The sequence below is a fragment of the Stenella coeruleoalba genome (genome assembly GCF_951394435.1).
Source record: "Stenella coeruleoalba genome assembly, chromosome: 6".
Classification (NCBI taxonomy): domain Eukaryota; kingdom Metazoa; phylum Chordata; class Mammalia; order Artiodactyla; family Delphinidae; genus Stenella; species Stenella coeruleoalba.
In genome coordinates, this window is record NC_137151.1 from 30,066,327 (window position 1) to 30,092,695 (window position 26,369).

A 26,369-nucleotide genomic window follows, 5' to 3' on the forward strand; every position below is an offset into this window, starting at 1 on the left:
CATACTCTAGGTTCCACATGAATGTTTTAGCTGAAGGAAGAATACCTTAAACCTGGGTAGTTGAAACCTGTGGAATGGGTACCATGCAATATGACTTCAAAGGGTCTTCATTTGCTCACCGAACCTCTCCAATCCTATCACTGCTGCGTTTATGACCCTGTACACATGCTTGATTCTCTTTCGGAGACATAGCAATCTATAGGTTTTAAGATACTTACTAGTCAGGTACATTCTTAGGCGTTTAATATGCGGTGTTGAGTCCATTTCGTTGAGCAAGGAGTAGCTCTTGTCTATTCCATATTTGGCTTAAGGAACTTTATCTGTGCTCATTTCAGTCTCTGGTTTTATGCAGCACCCCAACTCACCTTTACCCTTAAGCAAGCATAAGTTGGTTTTCTAAATTTGAGACCCTGTTCTGTTCTGTAATTCAGTTCCTGTGTAGCCAAGTTTCCATTCCGTGTATTACTGATATCTTATGATGTTTCTTTTTCTGTGTGACTTATTTCAGTTAGAATCATCATACCTGAATCCACTCATTGTGCTGCTAAGGGCCTGATGACATAGATTTCATTGCTGAGTGATATTGCTTTGTAAGTGAATACCACAACTTCTTTATCCATTTTTCACTTTCTGCGATGTTGAACTTGTACTGTAAACGAGGTTCTTGTAAACAGAGCCGTTCCAAACTTTGGGGTGGCTGTGTCTTTTTGATTTTAATTTCCCTAAGCTATAGGACCATAAGTGGAAGTGCCCTAGGCTCTGTTGCTTTGTTTTTTAGATGTTTCAGGAAACACCATACACTTCTCCTGAGTGTCTGTTGGCAGTTTACATCCTGCCCATCAGCATAACAAGGCACCCAGTTCTCAATGGCCTGTCCTGCCTTTCTGGATTTTACACTTTTTTCAGATGGCCCTTTTGACCGGGGGGAAGTGAGACTTCATTGTAGTGCAGATTTCCTTTGCAAGCTTGCTTGGTTGGCCAAAAAGGGCGTATGCGTTTTTTCCTGAATATATTCAGGAAAAAACGCATACGCCCTTTTTGGCCAAGGGCATCATTGTGGACGTTCTGCCTCTTTTCCTATGCTTTCAATGCAATTCCAGTCTACCTCCTGAAATCGGTTTCCTGCAATTCTGCCCCGCTTTCAAGTCCTCTTGGCAGCCTTACTTCAGTCTATTTTTGGACGATAGCTGTCATTTATAACTCTGCAGGTTTGTGAATTACAGTGCCCCTGAGCTCCTTTCTTCAACTCGCTTTCTTGTGACCTGGCCGCAACACCGCAGGATGGCTTCAGGCCCTAATCTGGTTCCGGCACGGCACACTGAGCCTTTGGTTATTTCCTCTTCCTGGTGGGAAATGAGAGTTAAATTTGCCCGTCCAGACACCTCCAGTTAGCCTCTCATTGGTTCTCGCTATTCCTGTTCATCTTCCGCAGAAATTGCAAACTGGGCCAAACAGGAGGTTAAAGGGACTGACTCTCCAAGTGGGGAGAGTGTTAGTAAAGCGTCTGGAATGTTGCACCCGAGTACCAGGGGAGGAAAACTGAGACATATTTGAACACGTCTCCCGTTCACATGGTTGATCATACTCTGGGTTCCACATGCATGTTTTAGCTGAAGGAAGAATAACTTAAACCTGGAGAGTTGAGACCCGTGTAATGGGTACCATGCAATATGACTTCAAAGGGTCTTCATTTGCTCACCGAACCTCTCCAATCCTATCACTGCTGCGTTTATGCCCCTGTACACACGCTTGATTCTCTTTTGGAGACATAGCAATCCATAGGTTTTAAGATACTTACTAGTCAGGTACATTCTTAGGCGTTTAATATGCGGTGTTGAGTCCATTTCGTTGAGCAAGGAGTAGCTCTTGTCTATTCCATATTTGGCTTAAGGAACTTTATCTGTGCTCATTTGAATCTCTGGTTTTATGCAGCACCCCAACTCACCTTTCCCCTTAAGCAAGCATAAGTTGGTTTTCTAAATTTGAGACCCTGTTCTGTTTTGGAATGCAGTTCCTGTGTAGCCAAGTTTACATTCCGTGTATTAGTGATATCTTATGATGTTTCTTTTTCTGTGTGACTTATTTCAGTTAGAATCATCGTACCTGAATCCACTCATTATGCTGCTATGGGCCTGATGACATAGATTTCATTCCTGAGTGATACTGCATTGTACGTAAGTACCACAAGTTCTTTATCCATTTTTCACTTTCTGTGATATTGAACTTGTACGGTAAACGGGGTTCTTGTAAACGGAGGCGTCCCAAACTTTGGGGTGGCTGTGTCTTTTTGATTTTAATTTCCCTAAGCTATAGGACCATAAGTGGAAGTGCCCTAGGCTCTGTTGCTTTGTTTTTTAGATGTTTTAGGAAACACCATACTCTTCTCCTGAGTGTCTGTTGGCAATTTACATCCCTCCCATCAGCATAACAAGGCTCCCAGTTCTCAATGGCCTGTTGCCTTTCTGGATTTTACACTTTTTTCAGATGGCCCTTTTGACCGGGGGGAAGTGAGACTTCATTGTAGTGCAGATTTCCTTTGCAAGCTTGCTTGGTTGGCCAAAAAGGGCGTATGCGTTTTTTCCTGAATATATTCAGGAAAAAACGCATACGCCCTTTTTGGCCAAGTGCATCATTGTGGACGTTCTGCCTCTTTTCCTATGCTTTCAATGCAATTCCAGTCTACCTCCTGAAATCGGTTTCCTGCAATTCTGCCCCGCTTTCGAGTCCTCTTGGCAGCCTTACTTCAGTCTACTTTTGGACGATAGCTGTCATTTATAACTCTGCAGGTTTGTGAATTACAGTGCCCCTGAGCTCCTTTCTTCAACTCGCTTTCTTGTGACCTGGCCGCAACACCGCAGGATGGCTTCAGGCCCTAATCTGGTTCCGGCCCGGCATTCTGAGCCTTTCGTTAATTCCTCTTCCTGGTGGGAAATGAGAGTTAAATTTGCCCGTCCAGACACCTCCAGCTAGCCTCTCATTGGTTCTCGCTATTACTGTTCATCTTCCGCAGAAATTGCAAACTGGGCCAAACAGGAGGTTAAAGGGACTGACTCTCCAAGTCGGGAGAGTGTTAGTAAAACGTCTGGAATGTTGCACCCGAGTACCAGGGTACGAAAACTGAGACATATTTGAACACGTCTCCCGATCACATGGTTGATCATACTCTAGGTTCCACATGCATGTTTTATCTGAAGGTAGAATACCTTAAACCTGGGTAGTTGAAACCCGTGGAATGGGTACCATGCAATATGACTTCAAAGGGTCTTCATTTGCTCACCAAACCTCTCCAATCCTATCACTGCTGCGTTTATGACCCTGTACACATGCTTGATTCTCTTTCGGAGACATAGCAATCTATAGGTTTTAAGATACTTACTAGTCAGGTACATTCTTAGGCGTTTAATATGCGGTGTTGAGTCCGTTTCGTTGAGCAAGGAGTAGCTCTTGTCTATTCCATATTTGGCTTAAGGAACTTTATCTGTGCTCATTTCAATCCCTGGTTTTATGCAGCACCCCAACTCACCTTTACCCTTAAGCAAGCATAAGTTGGTTTTCTAAATTTGAGACCCTGTTCTGTTCTGTAATTAAGTTCCTGTGTAGCCAAGTTTCCATTCCGTGTATTACTGATATCTTATGACGTTTCTTTTTCTGTGTGACTTATTTCAGTTAGAATCATCATACCTGAATCCACTCATTGTGCTACTAAGGGCCTGATGACATAGATTTCATGGCTGAGTGATATTGCTTTGTAAGTGAATACCACAACTTCTTTATCCATTTTTCACTTTCTGCGATGTTGAACTTGTACTGTAAACGAGGTTCTAGTAAACAGAGCCGTTCCAAACTTTGGGGTGGCTGTGTCTTTTTGATTTTAATTTCCCTAAGCTATAGGACCATAAGTGGAAGTGCCCTAGGCTCTGTTGCTTTGTTTTTTAGATGTTTCAGGAAACACCATACACTTCTCCCAAGTGTCTGTTGGCAATTTACATCCCGCCCATCAGCATAACAAGGCTCCCAGTTCTCAATGGCCTTTTGCCTTTCTGCATTTTACACTTTTTTCAGATGGCCCTTTTGACCGGGGGGAAGTGAGACTTCATTGTAGTGCAGATTTCCTTTGCAAGCTTGCTTGGTTTACCAAAAAGGGCGTATGCGTTTTTTCCTGAATATATTCAGGAAAAAACGCATACGCCCTTTTTGGCCAAGTGCATCATTGTGGACGTTCTGCCTCTTTTCCTATGCTTTCAATGCAATTCCAGTCTACCTCCTGAAATCGGTTTCCTGCAATTCTGCCCCGCTTTCAAGTCCTCTTGGCAGCCTTACTTCAGTCTATTTTTGGACGATAGCTGTCATTTATAACTCTGCAGGTTTGTGAATTACAGTGCCCCTGAGCTCCTTTCTTCAACTCGCTTTCTTGTGACCTGGCCGCAACACCGCAGGATGGCTTCCGGACCTAATCTGGTTCCGGCACGGCACGCTGAGCCTTTGGTTATTTCCTCTTCCTGGTGGGAAATGAGAGTTAAATTTGCCCGTCCAGACACCTCCAGCTAGTCTCTCATTGGTTCTCGCTATTCCTGTTCATCTTCCGCAGAAATTGCAAACTGGGCCAAACAGGAGGTTAAAGGCGCTGACTCTCCAAGTGGGGAGAGTGTTAGTAAAGCGTCTGGAATGTTGCACCCGAGTACCAGGGGTGGAAAACTGAGGCATATTTGAACACGTCTCCCGTTCACATGGTTGATCATACTTGGGTTCCACATGCATGTTTTAGCTGAAGGAAGAATACCTTAAACCTGGAGAGTTAAGACCCGTGTAATGGGTACCATGCAATATGACTTCAAAGTGTCTTCATTTGCTCACCGAACCTCTCCAATCCTATCACTGCTGCGTTTATGACCCTGTACACATGCTTGATTCTCTTTCGGAGACATAGCAATCCATAGGTTTTAAGATACTTACTAGTCAGGTACATTCTTAGGCGTTTAATATGCGGTGTTGAGTCCATTTCGTTGAGCAAGGAGTAGCTCTTGTCTATTCCATATTTGGCTTAAGGAACTTTATCTGTGCTCATTTCAATCTCTGGTTTTATGCAGCACCCCAACTCACCTTTCCCCTTAAGCAAGCATAAGTTGGTTTTCTAAATTTGAGACCCTGTTCTGTTCTGTAATTCAGTTCATGTGTAGCCAAGTTTCCATTCTGTGTATTACTGATATCTTATGATGTTTCTTTTTCTGTGTGACTTATTTCAGTTAGAATCATCATACCTGAATCCACTCATTGTGCTGCTAAGGGCCTGATGACATAGATTTCATTGCTGAGTGATATTGCTTTGTAAGTGAATACCACAACTTCTTTATCCATTTTTCACTTTCTGCGATGTTGAACTTGTACTGTAAACGAGGTTCTTGTAAACAGAGCTGTTCCAAACTTTGGGGTGGCTGTGTCTTTTTGATTTTAATTTCCCTAAGCTATAGGACCATAAGTGGAAGTGCCCTAGGCTCTGTTGCTTTGTTTTTTAGATGTTTCAGGAAACACCATACACTTCTCCCGAGTGTCTGTTGGCAATTTACATCCCGCCCATCAGCATAACAAGGCACCCAGTTCTCAATGGCCTGTCCTGCCTTTCTGGATTTTACACTTTTTTCAGATGGCCCTTTTGACCGGGGGGAAGTGAGACTTCATTGTAGTGCAGATTTCCTTTGCAAGCTTGCTTGGTTGGCCAAAAAGGGCGTATGCGTTGTTTCCTGAATATATTCAGGAAAAAACGCATACGCCCTTTTTGGCCAAGTGCATCATTGTGGACGTTCTGCCTCTTTTCCTATGCTTTCAATGCAATTCCAGTCTACCTCCTGAAATCGGTTTCCTGCAATTCTGCCCCGATTTCGAGTCCTCTTGGCAGCCTTACTTCAGTCTACTTTTGGACGATAGCTCTCATTTATAACTCTGCAGGTTTGTGAATTACAGTGCCCCTGAGCTCCTTTCTTCAACTCGCTTTCTTGTGACCTGGCCGCAACACCGCAGGATGGCTTCAGGCCCTAATCTGGTTCCGGCACGGCACGCTGAGCCTTTGGTTATTTCCTCTTCCTGGTGGGAAATGAGAGTTAAATTTGCCCGTCCAGACACCTCCAGCTAGTCTCTCATTGGTTCTCGCTATTCCTGTTCATCTTCCGCAGAAATTGCAAACTGGGCCAAACAGGAGGTTAAAGGCGCTGACTCTCCAAGTGGGGAGAGTGTTAGTAAAGCGTCTGGAATGTTGCACCCGAGTACCAGGGGAGGAAAACTGAGACATATTTGAACACGTCTCCCGTTCACATGGTTGATCATACTTGGGTTCCACATGCATGTTTTTTATCTGAAGGAAGAATACCTTAAACCTGGAGAGTTGAGACCCGTGTAATGGGTACCATGCAATATGACTTCAAAGGGTCTTCATTTGCTCACCGAACCTCTCCAATCCTATCACTGCTGCGTTTATGCCCCTGTACACACGCTTGATTCTCTTTTAGGACATAGCAATCCATAGGTTTTAAGATACTTACTAGTCAGGTACATTCTTAGGCGTTTAATATGCGGTGTTGAGTCCATTTCGTTGAGCAAGGAGTAGCTCTTGTCTATTCCATATTTGGCTTAAGGAACTTTATCTGTGCTCATTTCAATCTCTGGTTTTATGCAGCACCCCAACTCACCTTTACCCTTAAGCAAGCATAAGTTGGTTTTCTAAATTTGAGACCCTGTTCTGTTTTGGAATGCAGTTCCTGTGTAGCCAAGTTTACATTCCGTGTATTAGTGATATCTTATGATGTTTCTTTTTCTGTGTGACTCATTTCAGTTAGAATCATCGTACCTGAACCCACTCATTATGCTGCTATGGGCCTGATGACATAGATTTCATTGCTGAGTGATACTGCATTGTACGTAAGTACCACAAGTTCTTTATCCATTTTTCACTTTCTGTGATATTGAACTTGTACGGTAAACGGTTTTCTTGTAAACGGAGGCGTCCCAAACTTTGGGGTGGCTGTGTCTTTTTGATTTTAATTTCCCTAAGCTATAGGACCATAAGTGGAAGTGCCCTAGGCTCTGTTGCTTTGTTTTTTAGATGTTTCAGGAAACACCATACACTTCTCCTGAGTGTCTGTTGGCAATTTACATCCCTCCCATCAGCATAACAAGGCTCCCAGTTCTCAATGGCCTGTTGCCTTTCTGGATTTTACACTTTTTTCAGATGGCCCTTTTGACCGGGGGGAAGTGAGACTTCATTGTAGTGCAGATTTCCTTTGCAAGCTTGCTTGGTTGGCCAAAAAGGGCGTATGCGTTTTTTCCTGAATATATTCAGGAAAAAACGCATACGCCCTTTTTGGCCAAGTGCATCATTGTGGACGTTCTGCCTCTTTTCCTATGCTTTCAATGCAATTCCTGTCTACCTCCTGAAATCGGTTTCCTGCAATTCTGCCCCGCTTTCGAGTCCTCTTGGCAGCCTTACTTCAGTCTACTTTTGGACGATAGCTCTCATTTATAACTCTGCAGGTTTGTGAATTACAGTGCCCCTGAGCTCCTTTCTTCAACTCGCTTTCTTGTGACCTGGCTGCAGCACCGCAGGATGTCTTCAGGCCCTAATCTGTTTCTGGCACGGCACGCTGAGCCTTTGGTTATTTCCTCTTCCTGGTGGGAAATGAGAGTTAAATTTGCCCGTCCAGACACCTCCAGCTAGCCTCTCATTGGTTCTCGCTATTCCTGTTCGTCTTCCGCAGAAATTGCAAACTGGGCCAAACAGGAGGTTAAAGGTGCTGACTCTCCAAGTGGGGAGAGTGTTAGTAAAGCGTCTGGAATGTTGCACCCGAGTACCAGGGTACGAAAACTGAGACATATTTGAACACGTCTCCCAATCAAATGGTTGATCATACTCTAGGTTCCACATGCATGTTTTAGCTGAAGGAAGAATACCTTAAACCTGGGTAGTTGAAACCCGTGGAATGGGTACCATGCAATATGACTTCAAAGGGTCTTCATTTGCTCACCGAACCTCTCCAATCCTATCACTGCTGCGTTTATGCCCCTGTACACATGCTTGATTCTCTTTCGGAGACATAGCAATCTATAGGTTTTAAGATACTTACTAGTCAGGTACATTCTTAGGCGTTTAATATGCGGTGTTGAGTCCATTTCGTTGAGCAAGGAGTAGCTCTTGTCTATTCCATATTTGGCTTAAGGAACTTTATCTGTGCTCATTTCAATCTCTGGTTTTATGCAGCACCCCAACTCACCTTTACCCTTAAGCAAGCATAAGTTGGTTTTCTAAATATGAGACCCTGTTCTGTTCTGTAATTCAGTTCCTGTGTAGCCAAGTTTCCATTCCGTGTTTTACTGATATCTTATGATGTTTCTTTTTCTGTGTGACTTATTTCAGTTAGAATCATCATACCTGAATCCACTCATTGTGCTGCTAAGGGCCTGATGACATAGATTTCATTGCTGAGTGATATTGCTTTGTAAGTGAATACCACAACTTCTTTATCCATTTTTCACTTTCTGGGATGTTGAACTTTTACTGTAAACGAGGTTCTTGTAAACAGAGCCGTTCCAAACTTTGGGGTGGCTGTGTCTTTTTGATTTTAATTTCCCTAAGCTATAGGACCATAAGTGGAAGTGCCCTAGGCTCTGTTGCTTTGTTTTTTAGATGTTTCAGGAAACACCATACACTTCTCCCAAGTGTCTGTTGGCAATTTACATCCCGCCCATCAGCATAACAAGGCTCCCAGTTCTCAATGGCCTTTTGCCTTTCAGGATTTTACACTTTTTTCAGATGGCACTTTTGACCGGGGGGAAGTGAGACTTCATTGTAGTGCAGATTTCCTTTGCAAGCTTGCTTGGTTGGCCAAAAAGGGCGTATGCGTTTTTTCCTGAATATATTCAGGAAAAAACGCATACGCCCTTTTTGGCCAAGTGCATCATTGTGGACGTTCTGCCTCTTTTCCTATGCTTTCAATGCAATTCCAGTCTACCTCCTGAAATCGGTTTCCTGCAATTCTGCCCCGCTTTCAAGTCCTCTTGGCAGCCTTACTTCAGTCTATTTTTGGACGATAGCTGTCATTTATAACTCTGCAGGTTTGTGAATTACAGTGCCCCTGAGCTCCTTTCTTCAACTCGCTTTCTTGTGACCTGGCCGCAGCACCGCATGATGTCTTCAGGCCCTAATCTGGTTCCGGCACGGCACGCTGAGCCTTTGGTTATTTCCTCTTCCTGGTGGGAAATGAGAGTTAAATTTGCCCGTCCAGACACCTCCAGCTAGTCTCTCATTGGTTCTCGCTATTCCTGTTCATCTTCCGCAGAAATTGCAAACTGGGCCAAACAGGAGGTTAAAGGCGCTGACTCTCCAAGTGGGGAGAGTGTTAGTAAAGCGTCTGGAATGTTGCACCCGAGTACCAGGGGAGGAAAACTGAGACATATTTGAACACGTCTCCCGTTCACATGGTTGATCATACTTGGGTTCCACATGCATGTTTTAGCTGAAGGAAGAATACCTTAAACCTGGAGAGTTAAGACCCGTGTAATGGGTACCATGCAATATGACTTCAAATGGTCTTCATTTGCTCACCGAACCTCTCCAATCCTATCACTGCTGCGTTTATGACCCTGTACACATGCTTGATTCTCTTTCGGAGACATAGCAAACCATAGGTTTTAAGATACTTACTAGTCAGGTACATTCTTAGGCGTTTAATATGCGGTGTTGAGTCCATTTCGTTGAGCAAGGAGTAGCTCTTGTCTATTCCATATTTGACTTAAGGAACTTTATCTGTGCTCATTTCAATCTCTGGTTTTATGCAGCACCCCAACTCACCTTTACCCTTAAGCAAGCATAAGTTGGTTTTCTAAATTTGAGACCCTGTTCTGTTCTGTAATTCAGTTCCTGTGTAGCCAAGTTTACATTCCGTGTATTACTGATATCTTATGATGTTTCTTTTTCTGTGTGACTTATTTCAGTTAGAATCATCATACCTGAATCCACTCATTGTGCTGCTAAGGGCCTGATGACACAGATTTCATTGCTGAGTGATATTGCTTTGTAAGTAAATACCACAACTTCTTTATCCATTTTTCACTTTCTGCGATGTTGAACTTGTACTGTAAACGAGGTTCTTGTAAACAGAGCCGTTCCAAACTTTGGGGTGGCTGTGTCTTTTTTATTTTAATTTCCCTAAGCTATAGGACCATATGTGGAAGTGCCCTAGGTTCTATTGCTTTGTTTTTTAGATGTTTCAGGAAACACCATACACTTCTCCTGAGTGGTTGTTGGCAATTTACATCCCGCCCATCAGCATAACAAGGCTCCCAGTTCTCCATGGCCTGTCCTGCCTTTCTGGATTTTACACTTTTTTCAGATGGCCCTTTTGACCGGGGGGAAGTGAGACTTCATTGTAGTGCAGATTTCCTTTGCAAGCTTGCTTGGTTGGCCAAAAAGGGCGTATGCGTTTTTTCCTGAATATATTCAGGAAAAAACGCATACGCCCTTTTTGGCCAAGTGCATCATTGTGGACGTTCTGCCTCTTTTCCTATGCTTTCAATGCAATTCCAGTCTACCTCCTGAAATCGGTTTCCTGCAATTCTGCCCCGCTTTCAAGTCCTCTTGGCAGCCTTACTTCAGTCTATTTTTGGACGATAGCTGTCATTTATAACTCTGCAGGTTTGTGAATTACAGTGCCCCTGAGCTCCTTTCTTCAACTCGCTTTCTTGTGACCTGGCCGCAACACCGCAGGATGGCTTCAGGCCCTAATCTGGTTCCGGCCCGGCATGCTGAGCCTTTGGTTAATTCCTCTTCCTGGTGGGAAATGAGAGTTAAATTTGCCCGTCCAGACACCTCCAGCTAGCCTCTCATTGGTTCTCGCTATTCCTGTTCATCTTCCGCAGAAATTGCAAACTGGGCCAAACAGGAGGTTAAAGCACTGACTCTCCAAGTGGGGAGAGTGTTAGTAAAGCGTCTGGAATGTTGCACCCAAGTACCAGGGGAGGAAAACTGAGACATATTTGAACACGTCTCCCGTTCACATGGTTGATCATACTCTGGGTTCCACATGCATGTTTTAGCTGAAGGAAGAATAACTTAAACCTGGAGAGTTGAGACCCGTGTAATGGGTACCATGCAATATGACTTCAAAGGGTCTTCATTTGCTCACCGAACCTCTCCAATCCTATCACTGCTGCGTTTATGCCCCTGTACACACACTTGATTCTCTTTTGGGACATAGCAATCCATAGGTTTTAAGATACTTACTAGTCAGGTACATTCTTAGGCGTTTAATATGCGGTGTTGAGTCCATTTCGTTGAGCAAGGAGTAGCTCTTGTCTATTCCATATTTGGCTTAAGGAACTTTATCTGTGCTCATTTCAATCTCTGGTTTTATGCAGCAACCCAACTCACCTTTACCCTTAAGCAAGCATAAGTTGGTTTTCTAAATTTGAGACCCTGTTCTGTTTTGGAATGCAGTTCCTGTGTAGCCAAGTTTACATTCCGTGTATTAGTGATATCTTATGATGTTTCTTTTTCTGTGTGACTTATTTCAGTTAGAATCATCGTACCTGAATCCACTCATTATTCTGCTATGGGCCTGATGACATAGATTTCATTGCTGAGTGATACTGCATTGTACGTAAGTACCACAAGTTCTTTATCCATTTTTCACTTTCTGTGATATTGAACTTGTACGGTAAACGGTTTTCTTGTAAACGGAGGCGTCCCAAATTTTGGGGTGGCTGTGTCTTTTTGATTTTAATTTCCCTAAGCTATAGGACCATAAGTGGAAGTGCCCTAGGCTCTGTTGCTTTGTTTTTTAGATGTTTCAGGAAACACCATACACTTCTCCTGAGTGTCTGTTGGCAATTTACATCCCTCCCATCAGCATAACAAGGCTCCCAGTTCTCAATGGCCTGTTGCCTTTCTGGATTTTACACTTTTATCAGATGGCCCTTTTGACCGGGGGGAAGTGAGACTTCATTGTAGTGCAGATTTCCTTTGCAAGCTTGCTTGGTTGGCCAAAAAGGGCGTATGCGTTTTTTCCTGAATATATTCAGGAAAAAACGCATACGCCCTTTTTGGCCAAGTGCATCATTGTGGACGTTCTGCCTCTTTTCCTATGCTTTCAATGCAATTCCAGTCTACCTCCTGAAATCGGTTTCTGCAATTCTGCCCCGCTTTCGAGTCCTCTTGGCAGCCTTACTTCAGTCTACTTTTGGACGATAGCTGTCATTTATAACTCTGCAGGTTTGTGAATTACAGTGCCCCTGAGCTCCTTTCTTCAACTCGCTTTCTTGTGACCTGGCTGCAGCACCGCAGGATGGCTTCAGGCCCTAATCTGGTTCTGGCACGGCACGCTGAGCCTTTGGTTATTTCCTCTTCCTGGTGGGAAATGAGAGTTAAATTTGCCCGTCCAGACACCTCCAGCTAGCCTCTCATTGGTTCTCGCTATTCCTGTTCGTCTTCCGCAGAAATTGCAAACTGGGCCAAACAGGAGGTTAAAGGCGCTGACTCTCCAAGTGGGGAGAGTGTTAGTAAAGCGTCTGGAATGTTGCACCCGAGTACCAGGGTACGAAAACTGAGACATATTTGAACACGTCTCCCAATCAAATGGTTGATCATACTCTAGGTTCCACATGCATGTTTTAGCTGAAGGAAGAATACCTTAAACCTGGGTAGTTGAAACCCGTGGAATGGGTACCATGCAATATGACTTCAAAGGGTCTTCATTTGCTCACCGAACCTCTCCAATCCTATCACTGCTGCGTTTATGCCCCTGTACACATGCTTGATTCTCTTTCGGAGACATAGCAATCTATAGGTTTTAAGATACTTACTAGTCAGGTACATTCTTAGGCGTTTAATATGCGGTGTTGAGTCCATTTCGTTGAGCAAGGTGTAGCTCTTGTCTATTCCATATTTGGCTTAAGGAACTTTATCTGTGCTCATTTAAATCTCTGGTTTTATGCAGCACCCCAACTCACCTTTACCCTTAAGCAAGCATAAGTTGGTTTTCTAAATTTGAGACCCTGTTCTGTTCTGTAATTCAGTTCCTGTGTAGCCAAGTTTCCATTCCGTGTATTACTGATATCTTATGATGTTTCTTTTTCTGTGTGACTTATTTCAGTTAGAATCATCATACCTGAATCCACTCATTGTGCTGCTAAGGGCCTGATGACATAGATTTCATTGCTGAGTGATATTGCTTTGTAAGTGAATACCACAACTTCTTTATCCATTTTTCACTTTCTGCGATGTTGAACTTGTACTGTAAACGAGGTTCTTGTAAACAGAGCCATTCCAAACTTTGGGGTGGCTGTGTCTTTTTGATTTTAATTTCCCTAAGCTATAGGACCATAAGTGGAAGTGCCCTAGGCTCTGTTGCTTTGTTTTTTAGATGTTTCAGGAAACACCATACACTTCTCCCAAGTGTCTCTTGGCAATTTACATCCCGCCCATCAGCATAACAAGGCTGCCAGTTCTCAATGGCCTTTTGCCTTTCTGGATTTTACATTTTTATCAGATGGCCCTTTTGACAGGGGGGAAGTGAGACTTCATTGTAGTGCAGATTTCCTTTGCAAGCTTGCTTGGTTGGCCAAAAAGGGCGTATGCGTTTTTTCCTGAATATATTCAGGAAAAAACGCATACGCCCTTTTTGGCCAAGTGCATCATTGTGGACGTTCTGCCTCTTTTCCTATGCTTTCAATGCAATTCCAGTCTACCTCCTGAAATCGGTTTCCTGCAATTCTGCCCCGCTTTCAAGTCCTCTTGGCAGCCTTACTTCAGTCTATTTGTGGACGATAGCTGTCATTTATAACTCTGCAGGTTTGTGAATTACAGTGCCCCTGAGCTCCTTTCTTCAACTCGCTTTCTTGTGACCTGGCCGCAGCACCGCAGGATGTCTTCAGGCCCTAATCTGGTTCCGGCACGGCACGCTGAGCCTTTGGTTATTTCCTCTTCCTGGTGGGAAATGAGAGTTAAATTTGCCCGTCCAGACACCTCCAGCTAGTCTCTCATTGGTTCTCGCTATTCCTGTTCATCTTCCGCAGAAATTGCAAACTGGGCCAAACAGGAGGTTAAAGGCGCTAACTCTCCAAGTGGGGAGAGTGTTAGTAAAGCGTCTGGAATGTTGCACCCGAGTACCAGGGGAGGAAAACTGAGACATATTTGAACACGTCTCCCGTTCACATGGTTGATCATACTTGGGTTCCACATGCATGTTTTAGCTGAAGGAAGAATACCTTAAACCTGGAGAGTTAAGACCCGTGTAATGGGTACCATGCAATATGACTTCAAAGGGTCTTCATTTGCTCACCGAACCTCTCCAATCCTATCACTGCTGCGTTTATGACCCTGTACACATGCTTGATTCTCTTTCAGAGACATAGCAATCCATAGGTTTTAAGATACTTAAGTCAGGTACATTCTTAGGCGTTTAATATGCGGTGTTGAGTCCATTTCGTTGAGCAAGGAGTAGCTCTTGTCTATTCCATATTTGACTTAAGGAACTTTATCTGTGCTCATTTCAATCTCTGGTTTTATGCAGCACCCCAACTCACCTTTACCCTTAAGCAAGCATAAGTTGGTTTTCTAAATTTGAGACCCTGTTCTGTTCTGTAATTCAGTTCCTGTGTAGCCAAGTTTACATTCCGTGTATTACTGATATCTTATGATGTTTCTTTTTCTGTGTGACTTATTTCAGTTAGAATCATCATACCTGAATCCACTCATTCTGCTGCTAAGGGCCTTGTGACACAGATTTCATTGCTGAGTGATATTGCTTTGTAAGTAAATACCACAACTTCTTTATCCATTTTTCACTTTCTGCGATGTTGAACTTGTACTGTAAACGAGGTTCTTGTAAACAGAGCCGTTCCAAACTTTGAGGTGGCTGTGTCTTTTTGATTTTAATTTCCCTAAGCTATAGGACCATAAGTGGAAGTGCCCTAGGTTCTGTTGCTTTCTTTTTTACATGTTTCAGGAAACACCATACACTTCTCCCGAGTGGTTGTTGGCAATTTACATCCCGCCCATCAGCATAACAAGGCTCCCAGTTCTCCATAGCCTGTCCTGCCTTTCTGGATTTTACACTTTTTTCAGATGGCCCTTTTGACCGGTGGGAAGTGAGACTTCATTGTAGTGCAGATTTCCTTTGCAAGCTTGCTTGGTTGGCCAAAAAGGGCGTATGCGTTTTTTCCTGAATATATTCAGGAAAAAACGCATACGCCCTTTTTGGCCAAGTGCATCATTGTGGACGTTCTGCCTCTTTTCCTATGCTTTCAATGCAATTCCAGTCTACCTCCTGAAATCGGTTTCCTGCAATTCTGCCCCGCTTTCAAGTCCTCTTGGCAGCCTTACTTCAGTCTATTTTTGGACGATAGCTGTCATTTATAACTCTGCAGGTTTGTGAATTACAGTGCCCCTGAGCTCCTTTCTTCAACTGGCTTTCTTGTGACCTGGCCGCAACACCGCAGGATGGCTTCAGGCCCTAATCTGGTTCCGGCCGGCATGCTGAGCCTTTGGTTTATTCCTCTTCCTGGTGGGAAATGAGAGTTAAATTTGCCCGTCCAGACACCTCCAGCTAGCCTCTCATTGGTTCTCGCTATTCCTATTCATCTTCCGCAGAAATTGCAAACTGGGCCAAACAGGAGGTTAAAGGGACTGACTCTCCAAGTGGGGAGAGTGTTAGTAAAGCGTCTGGAATGTTGCACCCGAGTACCAGGGGAGGAAAACTGAGACATATTTGAACACGTCTCCCGTTCCCATGGTTGGTCATATTCTGGGTTCCACATGCAAGTTTTAGCTGAAGGAAGAATACCTTAAACATGGAGAGTTGAGACCCGTGTAATGGGTACCATGCAATATGACTTCAAAGGGTCTTCATTTGCTCACCGAACCTCTCCAATCCTATCACTGCTGCGTTTATGCCCCTGTACACACGCTTGATTCTCTTTTGGAGACATAGCAATCCATAGGTTTTAAGATACTTACCAGTCAGGTACATTCTTAGGCGTTTAATATGCGGTGTTGAGTCCATTTCGTTGAGCAAGGAGTAGCTCTTGTCTATTCCATATTTGGCTTAAGGAACTTTATCTGTGCTCATTTCAATCTCTGGTTTTATGCAGCACCCCAACTCACCTTTACCCTTAAGCAAGCATAGGTTGGTTTTCTAAATTTGAGATCCTGTTCTGTTCTGTAATTCAGTTCCTGTGTAGCCAAGTTTCCATTCCGTGTATTACTGATATCTTATGATGTTTCTTTTTCTGTGTGACTTATTTCAGTTAGAATCATCATACCTGAATCCACTCATTGTGCTGCTAAGGGCCTGATGACATAGATTTCATTGCTGAGTGATATTGCTTTGTAAGTGAATACCACAACTTCTTTATCCATTTTTCACTTTCTGCGACGTTGAACTTGTACTGTAACGAGGTTCTTGTAAACAGAGGCATCCCAAACTTTGGGGTGGCTGTGTCTTTTTGATTTTAATTTCCCTAAGCTATAGGACCATAAGTGGCAGTGCACTAGGCTCTGTTGCTTTGTTTTTTAGATGTTTCAGGAAACACCATACACTTCTCCGGAGTGGTTGTTGGCAATTTACATCCCACCCATCAGCATAACAAGGCTCCCAGTTCTCCATGGCCTGTCCTGCCTTTCTGGATTTTACACTTTTTTCAGATGGCCCTTTTGACCGGGGGGAAGTGAGACTTCATTGTAGTGCAGATTTCCTTTGCAAGCTTTCTTCTTGGCCAAAAAGTGCGTATGCGTTTTTTCCTGAATATATTCAGGAAAAAATGCATACGCCCTTTTTGGCCAAGTGCATCATTGTGGACGTTCTGCCTCTTTTCCTATGCTTTCAATGCAATTCCAGTCTACCTCCTGAAATCGGTTTCCTGCAATTCTGCCCCGCTTTCAAGTCCTCTTGGCAGCCTTACTTCAGTCTATTTTTGGACGATAGCTGTCATTTATAAGTCTGCAGGTTTGTGAATTACAGTGCCCCTGAGCTCCTTTCTTCTACTCGCTTTCTTGTGAGCTGGCCGCCACACCGCAGGATGGCTTCAGGCCCTAATCTGTTTCCGGCACGGCACGCTGAGCCTTTGGTTAATTCCTCATCCTGGTGGGAAATTAGAGTTAAATTTGCCCGTCCAGACACCTCCTGCTTGTCTCTCATTGGTTCTCCCTATTCCTGTACATCTTCCGCAGAAATTGCAAATTGGGCCAAACAGGAGGTTAAAGGCACTGACTCTCCAAGTGGGGAGAGTGTTAGTAAAGCGTCTGGAATGTTGCACCGAAGTACCAGGGGACGAAAACTGCGACATATTTGAACACGTCTCCCGATCACACGGTTGATCATACTCTGGGTTCCACATGCATGTTTTAGCTGAAGAAAGAATACCTTAAACCTGGAAAGTTGAGACCCGTGGAATGGGTACCATGCAATATGACTTCAAAGGGTCCTCATTTGCTCACCGAACCTCTCCAATCCTATCACTGCTGCGTTTATGCCCCTGTACACATGCTTGATTCTCTTTCGGAGACATAGCAATCTATAGGTTTTAAGATACTTACTAGTCAGGTACATACTTAGGCGTTTAATATGGGGTGTTGAGTCCATTTCGTTGAGCAAGGAGTAGCTCTTGTCTATTCCATATTTGGCTTAAGGAACTTTATCTGTGCTCATTTCAATCTCTGGTTTTATGCAGCACCCCAACTCACCTTTCCCCTTAAGCAAGCATAAGTTGGTTTTCTAAATTTGAGACCCTGTTCTGTTCTGTAATTCAGTTCCTGTGTAGCCAAGTTTACATTCCGTGTATTACTGATATCTTATGATGTTTCTTTTTCTGTGTGACTTATTTCAGTTAGAATCATCATACCTGAATCCACTCATTGTGCTGCTACGGGCCTGATGACACAGATTTCATTGCTGAGTGATATTGCTTTGTAAGTAAATACCACAACTTCTTTATCCATTTTTCACTTTCTGCGATGTTGAACTTGTACTGTAAACGAGGTTCTTGTAAACAGAGCCGTCCCAAACTTTGGGGTGGCTGTGTCTTTTTGATTTTAATTTCCCTAAGCTATAGGACCATAAGTGGCAGTGCCCTAGGCTCTGTTGCTTTGTTTTTTAGATGTTTCAGGAAACACCATACACTTCTCCCAAGTGTCTGTTGGCAATTTACATCCCGCCCATCACCATAACAAGGCTCCCAGTTCTCCATGGCCTGTCCTGCCTTTCTGGATTTTACACTTTTTTCAGATGGCCCTTTTGACCGGGGGGAAGTGAGACTTCATTGTAGTGCAGATTTCCTTTGCCAGCTTGCTTGTTTGGCCAAAAAGGGCGTATGCGTTTTTTTCCTGAATATATTCAGGAAAAAACGCATACGCCCTTTTTGGCCAAGTGCATCATTGTGGACGTTCTGCCTCTTTTCCTATGCTTTCAATGCAATTCCAGTCTACCTCCTGCAATCGGTTTCCTGCAATTCTGCCCCGCTTTCGAGTCCTCTTGGCAGCCTTACTTCAGTCTATTTTTGGATGATAGCTCTCATTTATAACTCTGCAGGTTTGTGAATTACAGTGCCCCTGAGCTCCTTTCTTCAACTCGCTTTCTTGTGACCTGGCCGCAACACCGCAGGATGGCTTCAGGCCCTAATCTGGTTCCGGCACGGCACGCTGAGCCTTTGGTTATTTCCTCTTCCTGGTGGGAAATGAGAGTTAAATTTGCCCGTCCAGACACCTCCAGCTAGTCTCTCATTGGTTCTCGCTATTCCTGTTCATCTTCCGCAGAAATTGCAAACTGGGCCAAACAGGAGGTTAAAGGCGCTGACTCTCCAAGTGGGGAGAGTGTTAGTAAAGCGTCTGGAATGTTGCACCCGAGTACCAGGGGAGGAAAACTGAGACATATTTGAACACGTCTCCCGATCACATGGTTGATCATACTCAGGGTTCCACACGCATGTTTTAGCTGAAGGAAGAATACGTAAAAGCTGGGTAGTTGAAACCCGTGGAATGGGTACCATGCAATATGACTTCAAAGGGTCTTCATTTGCTCACCGAACCTCTCCAATCCTATCACTGCTGCGTTTATGCCCCTGTACAGATGCTTGATTCTCTTTCGGAGACATAGCAATCCATAGGTTTTAAGATACTTACTAGTCAGGTACATTCTTAGGCGTTTAATATGCGGTGTTGAGTCCATTTCGTTGAGCAAGGAGTAGCTCTTGTCTATTCCATATTTGGCTTAAGGAACTTTATCTGTGCTCATTTCAATCTCTGGTTTTATGCAGCACCCCAACTCACCTTTCCCCTTAAGCAAGCATAAGTTGGTTTTCTAAATTTGAGACCCTGTTCTGTTCTGTAACTCAGTTCCTGTGTAGCCAAGTTTCCATTCTGTGTATTACTGATATCTTATGATGTTTCTTTTTCTGTGTGACTTATTTCAGTTAGAATCATCATACCTGAATCCACTCTTTGTGCTGCTAAGGGCCTGATGACATAGATTTCATTGCTGAGTGATATTGCTTTGTAAGTGAATACCACAACTTCTTTATCCATTTTTCACTTTCTGCGATGTTGAACTTGTACTGTAAACGAGGTTCTTGTAAACAGAGCCGTTCCAAACTTTGGGGTGGCTGTGTCTTTTTGATTTTAATTTCCCTAAGCTATAGGACCATAAGTGGAAGTGCCCTAGGTTCTGTTGCTTTGTTTTTTAGATGTTTCAGGAAACACCATACACTTCTCCCGAGTGGTTGTTGGCAATGTACATCCTGCCCATCAGCATAACAAGGCTCCCATTTCTCCATGGCCTGTCCTGCCTTTCTGGATTTTACACTTTTTTCAGATGGCCCTTTTGACCGGGGGTAAGTGAGACTTCATTGTAGTGCAGATTTCCTTTGCAAGCTTGCTTGGTTGGCCAAAAAGTGCGTATGCATTTTTTCCTGAATATATTCAGGAAAAAACGCATACGCCCTTTTTGGCCAAGTGCATCATTGTGGACGTTCTTCCTCTTTTCCTATGCCTGAAATGCAATTCCAGTCTACCTCCTGAAATCGGTTTCCTGCAATTCTGCCCCGCTTTCAAGTCCTCTTGGCAGCCTTACTTCAGTCTATTTTTGGACGATAGCTGTCATTTATAACTCTGCAGGTTTGTGAATTACAGTGCCCCTGAGCTCCTTTCTTCAACTCGCTTTCTTTTGAGCTGGCCGCAACACCGCAGGATGGCTTCAGGCCCTAATCTGGTTCTGGTACGGCACGCTGAGCCTTTGGTTATTTCCTCTTCCTGGTGGGAAATGAGAGTTAAATTTGCCCGTCCAGACACCTCCAGCTAGCCTCTCATTTGTTCTCGCTATTCCTGTTCATCTTCCGCAGAAATTGCAAACTGGGCCAAACAGGAGGTTAAAGGGACTGACTCTCCAAGTCGGGAGAATGTTAGTAAAGCGTCTGGAATGTTGCACCCGAGTACCAGGGGAGGAAAACTGAGACATATTTGAACACGTCTCCCGTTCACATGGTTGATCATACTCTGGGTTCCACATGCATGTTTTAGCTGAAGGAAGAATACCTTAAACCTGGAGAGTTGAGAGCCGTGGAATGAGTACCATGCAATATGACTTCAAAGGGTCTTCATTTGCTCACCGAACCTCTCCAATCCTATCACTGCTTCGTTTATGCCCCTGTACACACGCTTGATTCTCTTTTGGAGGTATAGCAATCCATAGGTTTTAAGATACTTACTAGTCAGGTACATTCTTAGGCGTTTAATATGGGGTTTTGAGTCCATTTCGTTGAGCAAGGAGTAGCTCTTGTCTATTCCATATTTGGCTTAAGGAACTTTATCTGTGCTCATTTCAATCTCTGGTTTTATGCAGCACCCCAACTCACCTTTCCCCTTAAGCAAGCATAAGTTGGTTTTCTAAATTTGAGACCCTGTTCTGTTTTGGAATGCAGTTCCTGTGTAGCCAAGTTTACATTCCGTGTATTAGTGATATCTTATGATGTTTCCTTTTCTGTGTGACTTATTTCAGTTAGAATCATCATACCTGAATCCACTCATTGTGCTGCTAAGGGCCTGATGACATAGATTTCATTTCTGAGTGATACTGCATTGTACATAAGGACCACAAGTTCTTTATCCATTTTTCACTTTCTGTGATATTGAACTTGTACGGTAAACGAGGTTCTTGTAAACGGAGGCGTCCAAACGTTGGGGTGGCTGTGTCTTTTTGATTTTAATTTCCCTAAGCTATAGGACCATAAGTGGAAGTGCCCTAGGCTCTGTTGCTTTGTTTTTTAGATGTTTCAGGAAACACCATACACTTCTCCTGAGTGTCTGTTGGCAATTTACATCCCGCCCATCAGCATAACAAGGCTCCCAGTTCTCCATGGCCTGTCCTGCCTTTCTGGATTTTACACTTTTTTCAGATGGCCCTTTTGACCGGGGGGAAGTGAGACTTCATTGTAGTGCAGATTTCCTTTGCAAGCTTGCTTGGTTGGCCAAAAAGGGCATATGCGTTTTTTCCTGAATATATTCAGGAAAAAACGCATATGCCCCTTTTTGGCCAAGTGCATCATTGTGGACGTTCTGCCTCTTTTCCTATGCTTTCAATGCAATTCCAGTCTACCTCCTGAAATCGGTTTCCTGCAATTCTGCCCCGCTTTCAAGTCCTCTTGGCAGCCTTACTTCAGTCTATTTTTGGACGATAGCTGTCATTTATAACTCTGCAGGTTTGTGAATTACAGTGCCCCTGAGCTCCTTTCTTCAACTCGCTTTCTTGTGACCTGGCCGCAACACCGCAGGATGTCTTCAGGCCCTAATCTGGTTCTGGCACGGCACGCTGTGCCTTTGGTTAATTCCTCTTCCTGGTGGGAAATGAGAGTTAAATTTGCCCATCCAGACACCTCCAGCTAGTCTCTCATTGGTTCTCGCTATTCCTGTTCATCTTCCACAGAAATTGCAAACTGGGCCAAACAGGAGGTTAAAGGGACTGACTCTCCAAGTGGGGAGAGTGTTAGTAAAGCGTCTGGAATGTTGCACCCGAGTACCAGGGTACGAAAACTGAGACATATTTGAACACGTCTCCCGATCACATGGTTGATCATACTCTAGGTTCCACATGCATGTTTTAGCTGAAGGAAGAATACCTTAAACCTGGGTAGTTGAAACCCGTGGAATGGGTACCATGCAATATGACTTCAAAGGGTCTTCATTTGCTCACGAACCTCTCCAATCCTATCACTGCTGCGTTTATGCCCCTGTACACATGCTTGATTCTCTTTCTGAGACATAGCAATCCATAGGTTTTAAGATACTTACTAGTCAGGTACTTTCTTAGGCGTTTAATATGCGGTGTTGAGTCCATTTCGTTGAGCAAGGAGTAGCTCTTGTCTATTCCATATTTGGCTTAAGGAACTTTATCTGTGCTCATTTCAATCTCTGGTTTTATGCAGCACCCCAACTCACCTTTCCCTTTAAGCAAGCATAAGTTGGTTTTCTAAATTTGAGACCCTGTTCTGTTCTGTAATTCTGTTCCTGTGTAGCCAAGTTTCCATTCCGTGTATTACTGATATCTTATGATGTTTCTTTTTCTGTGTGACTTATTTCAGTTACAATCATCATACCTGAATCCACTCATTGTGCTGCTAAGGGCCTGATGACATAGATTTCATTGCTGATTGATACTGCATTGTTCGTAAGTACCACAACTTCTTTATCCATTTTTCACTTTCTGCGATATTGAACTTGTACGGTAAATGAGGTTCTTGTAAACAGAGACGTCCCAAACTTTGGGGTGGCTGTGTCTTTTTGATTTTAATTTCCCTAAGCTATAGGACCATAAGTGGAAGTGCCCTAGGCTCTGTTGCTTTGATTTTTAGATGTTTCAGGAAACACCATACACTTCTCCCGAGTGGTTGTTGGCAGTTTACATCCCGCCCATCAGCATAACAAGGCTCCCAGTTCTCCATGGCCTGTCCTGCCTTTCTGGATTTTACACTTTTTTCAGATGGCCCTTTTGACCGGGGGGAAGTGAGACTTCATTGTAGTGCAGATTTCCTTTGCAAGCTTGCTTGGTTGGCCAAAAAGGGCGTACGCGTTTTTTCCTGAATATATTCAGGAAAAAACGCGTACGCCCTTTTTCGCCAAGTGCATCATTGTGGACGTTCTGCCTCTTTTCCTATGCTTTCAATGCAATTCCAGTCTACCTCCTGAAATCGGTTTCCTGCAATTCTGCCCCGCTTTCAAGTCCTCTTGGCAGCCTTACTTCAGTCTATTTTTGGACGATAGCTGTCATTTATAACTCTGCAGGTTTGTGAATTACAGTGCCCCTGAGCTCCTTTGTTCAAGTCGCTTTCTTGTGAGCTAGCTGCAACATCGCAGGATGGCTTCAGGCCCTAATCTTTTTCTGGCATGGCACGCTGAGCCTTTGGTTAATTCCTCTTCCTGGTGGGAAATGAGAGTTAAATTTGCCCGTTCAAACACCTCCAGCTAGTCACTCATTGGTTCTCTCTATTCCTGTTCATCTTCCGCAGAAATTGCAAACTGGGCCAAACAGGAGGTTAAAGGCACTGACTCTCCAAGTCGGGAGAGTGTTAGTAAAGCATCTGGAATGTTGCACCCGAGTACCAGGGGACGAAAACTGAGACATATTTGAACACGTTTCCCGATCACACGGTTGATCGTACTCTGGGTTCCACATGCATGTTTTAGCTGAAGGAAGAATACCTTAAACCTGGAGAGCTGAGATCCGTGGAATGGGTAATATGCAATATGACTTCAAAGGGTCTTCATTTGCTCACCGAACCTCTCCAATCCTATCACTGCTGCGTTTATGCCCCTGTACACACGCTTGATTCTCTTTCGGAGACATAGCAATCCATAGGTTTTAAGATACTTACTAGTCAGGTACATTCTTAGGTGTTTAATATGGGGTGTTGAGTCCATTTTATTGAGCAAGGAGTAGCTCTTGTCTATTCCATATTTGGCTTAGGAACTTTATCTGTGCTCATTTCAATCTCTGGTTTTATGAGCACCGCAACTCACCTTTCCCCTTAAGCAAGCATAAGTTGCTTTTCTAAACTTGAGAACCTGTTTGTTTTGTAATTCAGTTCCTGTGTAGCCAAGTTTACATTCCGTGTATTACTGATATCTTATGATGTTTCTTTTTCTGTGTGACTTATTTCAGTTAGAATCATCATACCTGAATCCACTCATTGTGCTGCTATGGGCCTGATGACATAGATTTCATTGCTGATTGATACTGCATTGTACGTAAATACCACAACTTCTTTATCCATTTTTCACTTTCTGCAATATTGAACTTGTACCGTAAACGAGGTTCTTGTAAACGGAGGCGTCCCAAACTTTGGGGTGGCTGTGTCTTTTTGATTTTAATTTCCCTAAGCTATAGGACCATAAGTGGAAGTGCCCTAGGCTCTGTTGCTTTGTTTTTTAGATGTTTCATCAAACACCATACACTTCTCCCAAGTGGCTGTTGGCAATTTACATCCTGCCCATCAGCATAACAAGGCTCCCAGTTCTCCATGGCCTGTCCTGCTTTTCTGGATTTTACACTTTTTTCAGTTGGCCCCTTTGAGCAGGGGGAATTGAGACTTCATTGTAGTGCAGATTTCCTTTGCAAGCTTGCTTGGTTGGCCAAAAAGTGCGTATGCGTTTTTTCCTGAATATATTCAGGAAAAAACGCATATGCCCTTTTTGGCCAAGTGCATCATTGTGGACGTTCTGCCTCTTTTCCTATGCTTTCAATGCAATTCCAGTCTACCTCCTGAAATCGGTTTCCTGCAATTCTGCCCCGCTTTCAAGTCCTCTTGGCAACCTTACTTCAGTATATTTTTGGACGATGGCTCTCATTTATAACTCTGCAGGTTTGTGAATTACAGTGCCCCTGAGCTCCTTTCTTCAACTCGCTTTCTTGTGACCTGGCCGCAACACCGCAGGATGTCTTCAGGCCCTAATCTGGTCCGGCACGGCACACTGAGCCTTTGGTTAATTCCTCTTCCTGGTGGGAAATGAGAGTTAAATTTGCCCGTCCAGACACCTCCAGCTAGTCTCTCATTGGTTCTCCCTATTCCTGTTCATCTTCCGCAGAAATTGCAAACTTGGCCAAACAGGAGGTTAAAGGCGCTGACTCTCCAAGTGGGGAGAGTGTTAGTAAAGCGTCTGGAATGTTGCACCCGAGTATCAGGGGAGGAAAACTGAGACATATTTGAACACGTCTCCCGTTCACACGGTTGATCATACTCTGGGTTCCATATGCATGTTTTAGCTGAAGAAAGAATACCTTAAACCTGGAGAGTTGAGACCCGTGGAATGGGTACCATGCATTATAACTTCAAAGGGTCTTCATTTGCTCACCGAATCTCTCCAATCCTATCACTGCTGCGTTTATGACCCTTGTACACACGCTTGATTCTCTTTTGGAGACATAGCAATCCATAGGTTTTAAGATACTTACTAGTCAGGTATATTCTTAGGCGTTTAATATGGGGTGTTGAGTCCATTTCGTTGAGCAAGGAGTAGCTCTTGTCTATTCCATATTTGGCTTTAGGAACTTTATCTGTGCTCATTTCAATCTCTGGTTTTATGCAGCACCCCAACTCACCTTTCCACTTAAGCAAGCATAAGTTGGTTTTCTAAATTTGAGACCCTGTTCTGTTTTGTAATTCAGTTCCTCTGTCTCCAAGTTTACATTCCATGTATTAGTGATATTTTTTGATGTTTCTTTTTCTGTGTGACTTATTTCAGTTAGAATCAGCATACCCGAATCCACTCATTGTGCTGCTACTGGCCTGGTGACATAGATTTCATTGCTGAATGATATTGCATTGTACGTGAGTACCACAACTTCTTTATCCATTTTTCACTTTCTGTGATATTGAAATTGTACGGTAAACGAGGTTCTTGTAAACAGAGGCGTCCCAAACTTTGGGGTGGCTGTGTCTTTTTGATTTTAATTTCCCTAAGCTATAGGACCATAAGTGGAAGTGCACTAGGCTCTGTTGCTTTGGTTTTTAGATGTTTCAGGAAACACCATACACTTCTCCGGAGTGGCTGTTGGCCATTTACATCCCGCCCATCAGCATAACAAGGCTCCCAGTTCTCCATGTCCTGTCCTGCCTTTCTGGATTTCACACTTTTTTCAGATGGCCCTTTTGACCGGGGGGAAGTGAGACTTCATTGTAGTGCAGATTTCCTTTGCAAGTTTGCTTGGTTGGACAAAAAGGGCGTATGCGTTTTTTCCTGAATATATTCAGGAGAAAACGCATACGCCCTTTTTGGCCAAGTGCATCATTGTGGACGTTCTGCCTCTTTTCCTATGCCTGAAATGCAATTCCAGTCTACCTCCTGAAAT

The 26,369-nt window shown here is 43.7% G+C and overlaps 2 long non-coding RNA genes across 2 annotated transcripts in view; both read left to right on the plus strand.

Annotated features, from left to right (window-relative positions):
- The first annotated feature begins 3,707 nt into the window (after positions 1 to 3,707).
- Positions 3,708 to 26,369, plus strand: part of LOC307188209 — a 1,799,555-nt gene continuing 1,776,893 nt past the window's right edge. Inside the window, exon 1 of the long non-coding RNA XR_013828831.1 lies at positions 3,708 to 3,748. This is a non-coding gene — a long non-coding RNA (uncharacterized lncRNA). The remainder of the gene's footprint in view (positions 3,749 to 26,369) is intronic.
- Positions 23,589 to 25,847, plus strand: LOC307188211. Its single transcript, XR_013828843.1, has 3 exons — positions 23,589 to 23,755; positions 24,183 to 24,264; positions 25,763 to 25,847. It is a non-coding gene; the product is annotated as an uncharacterized lncRNA (long non-coding RNA).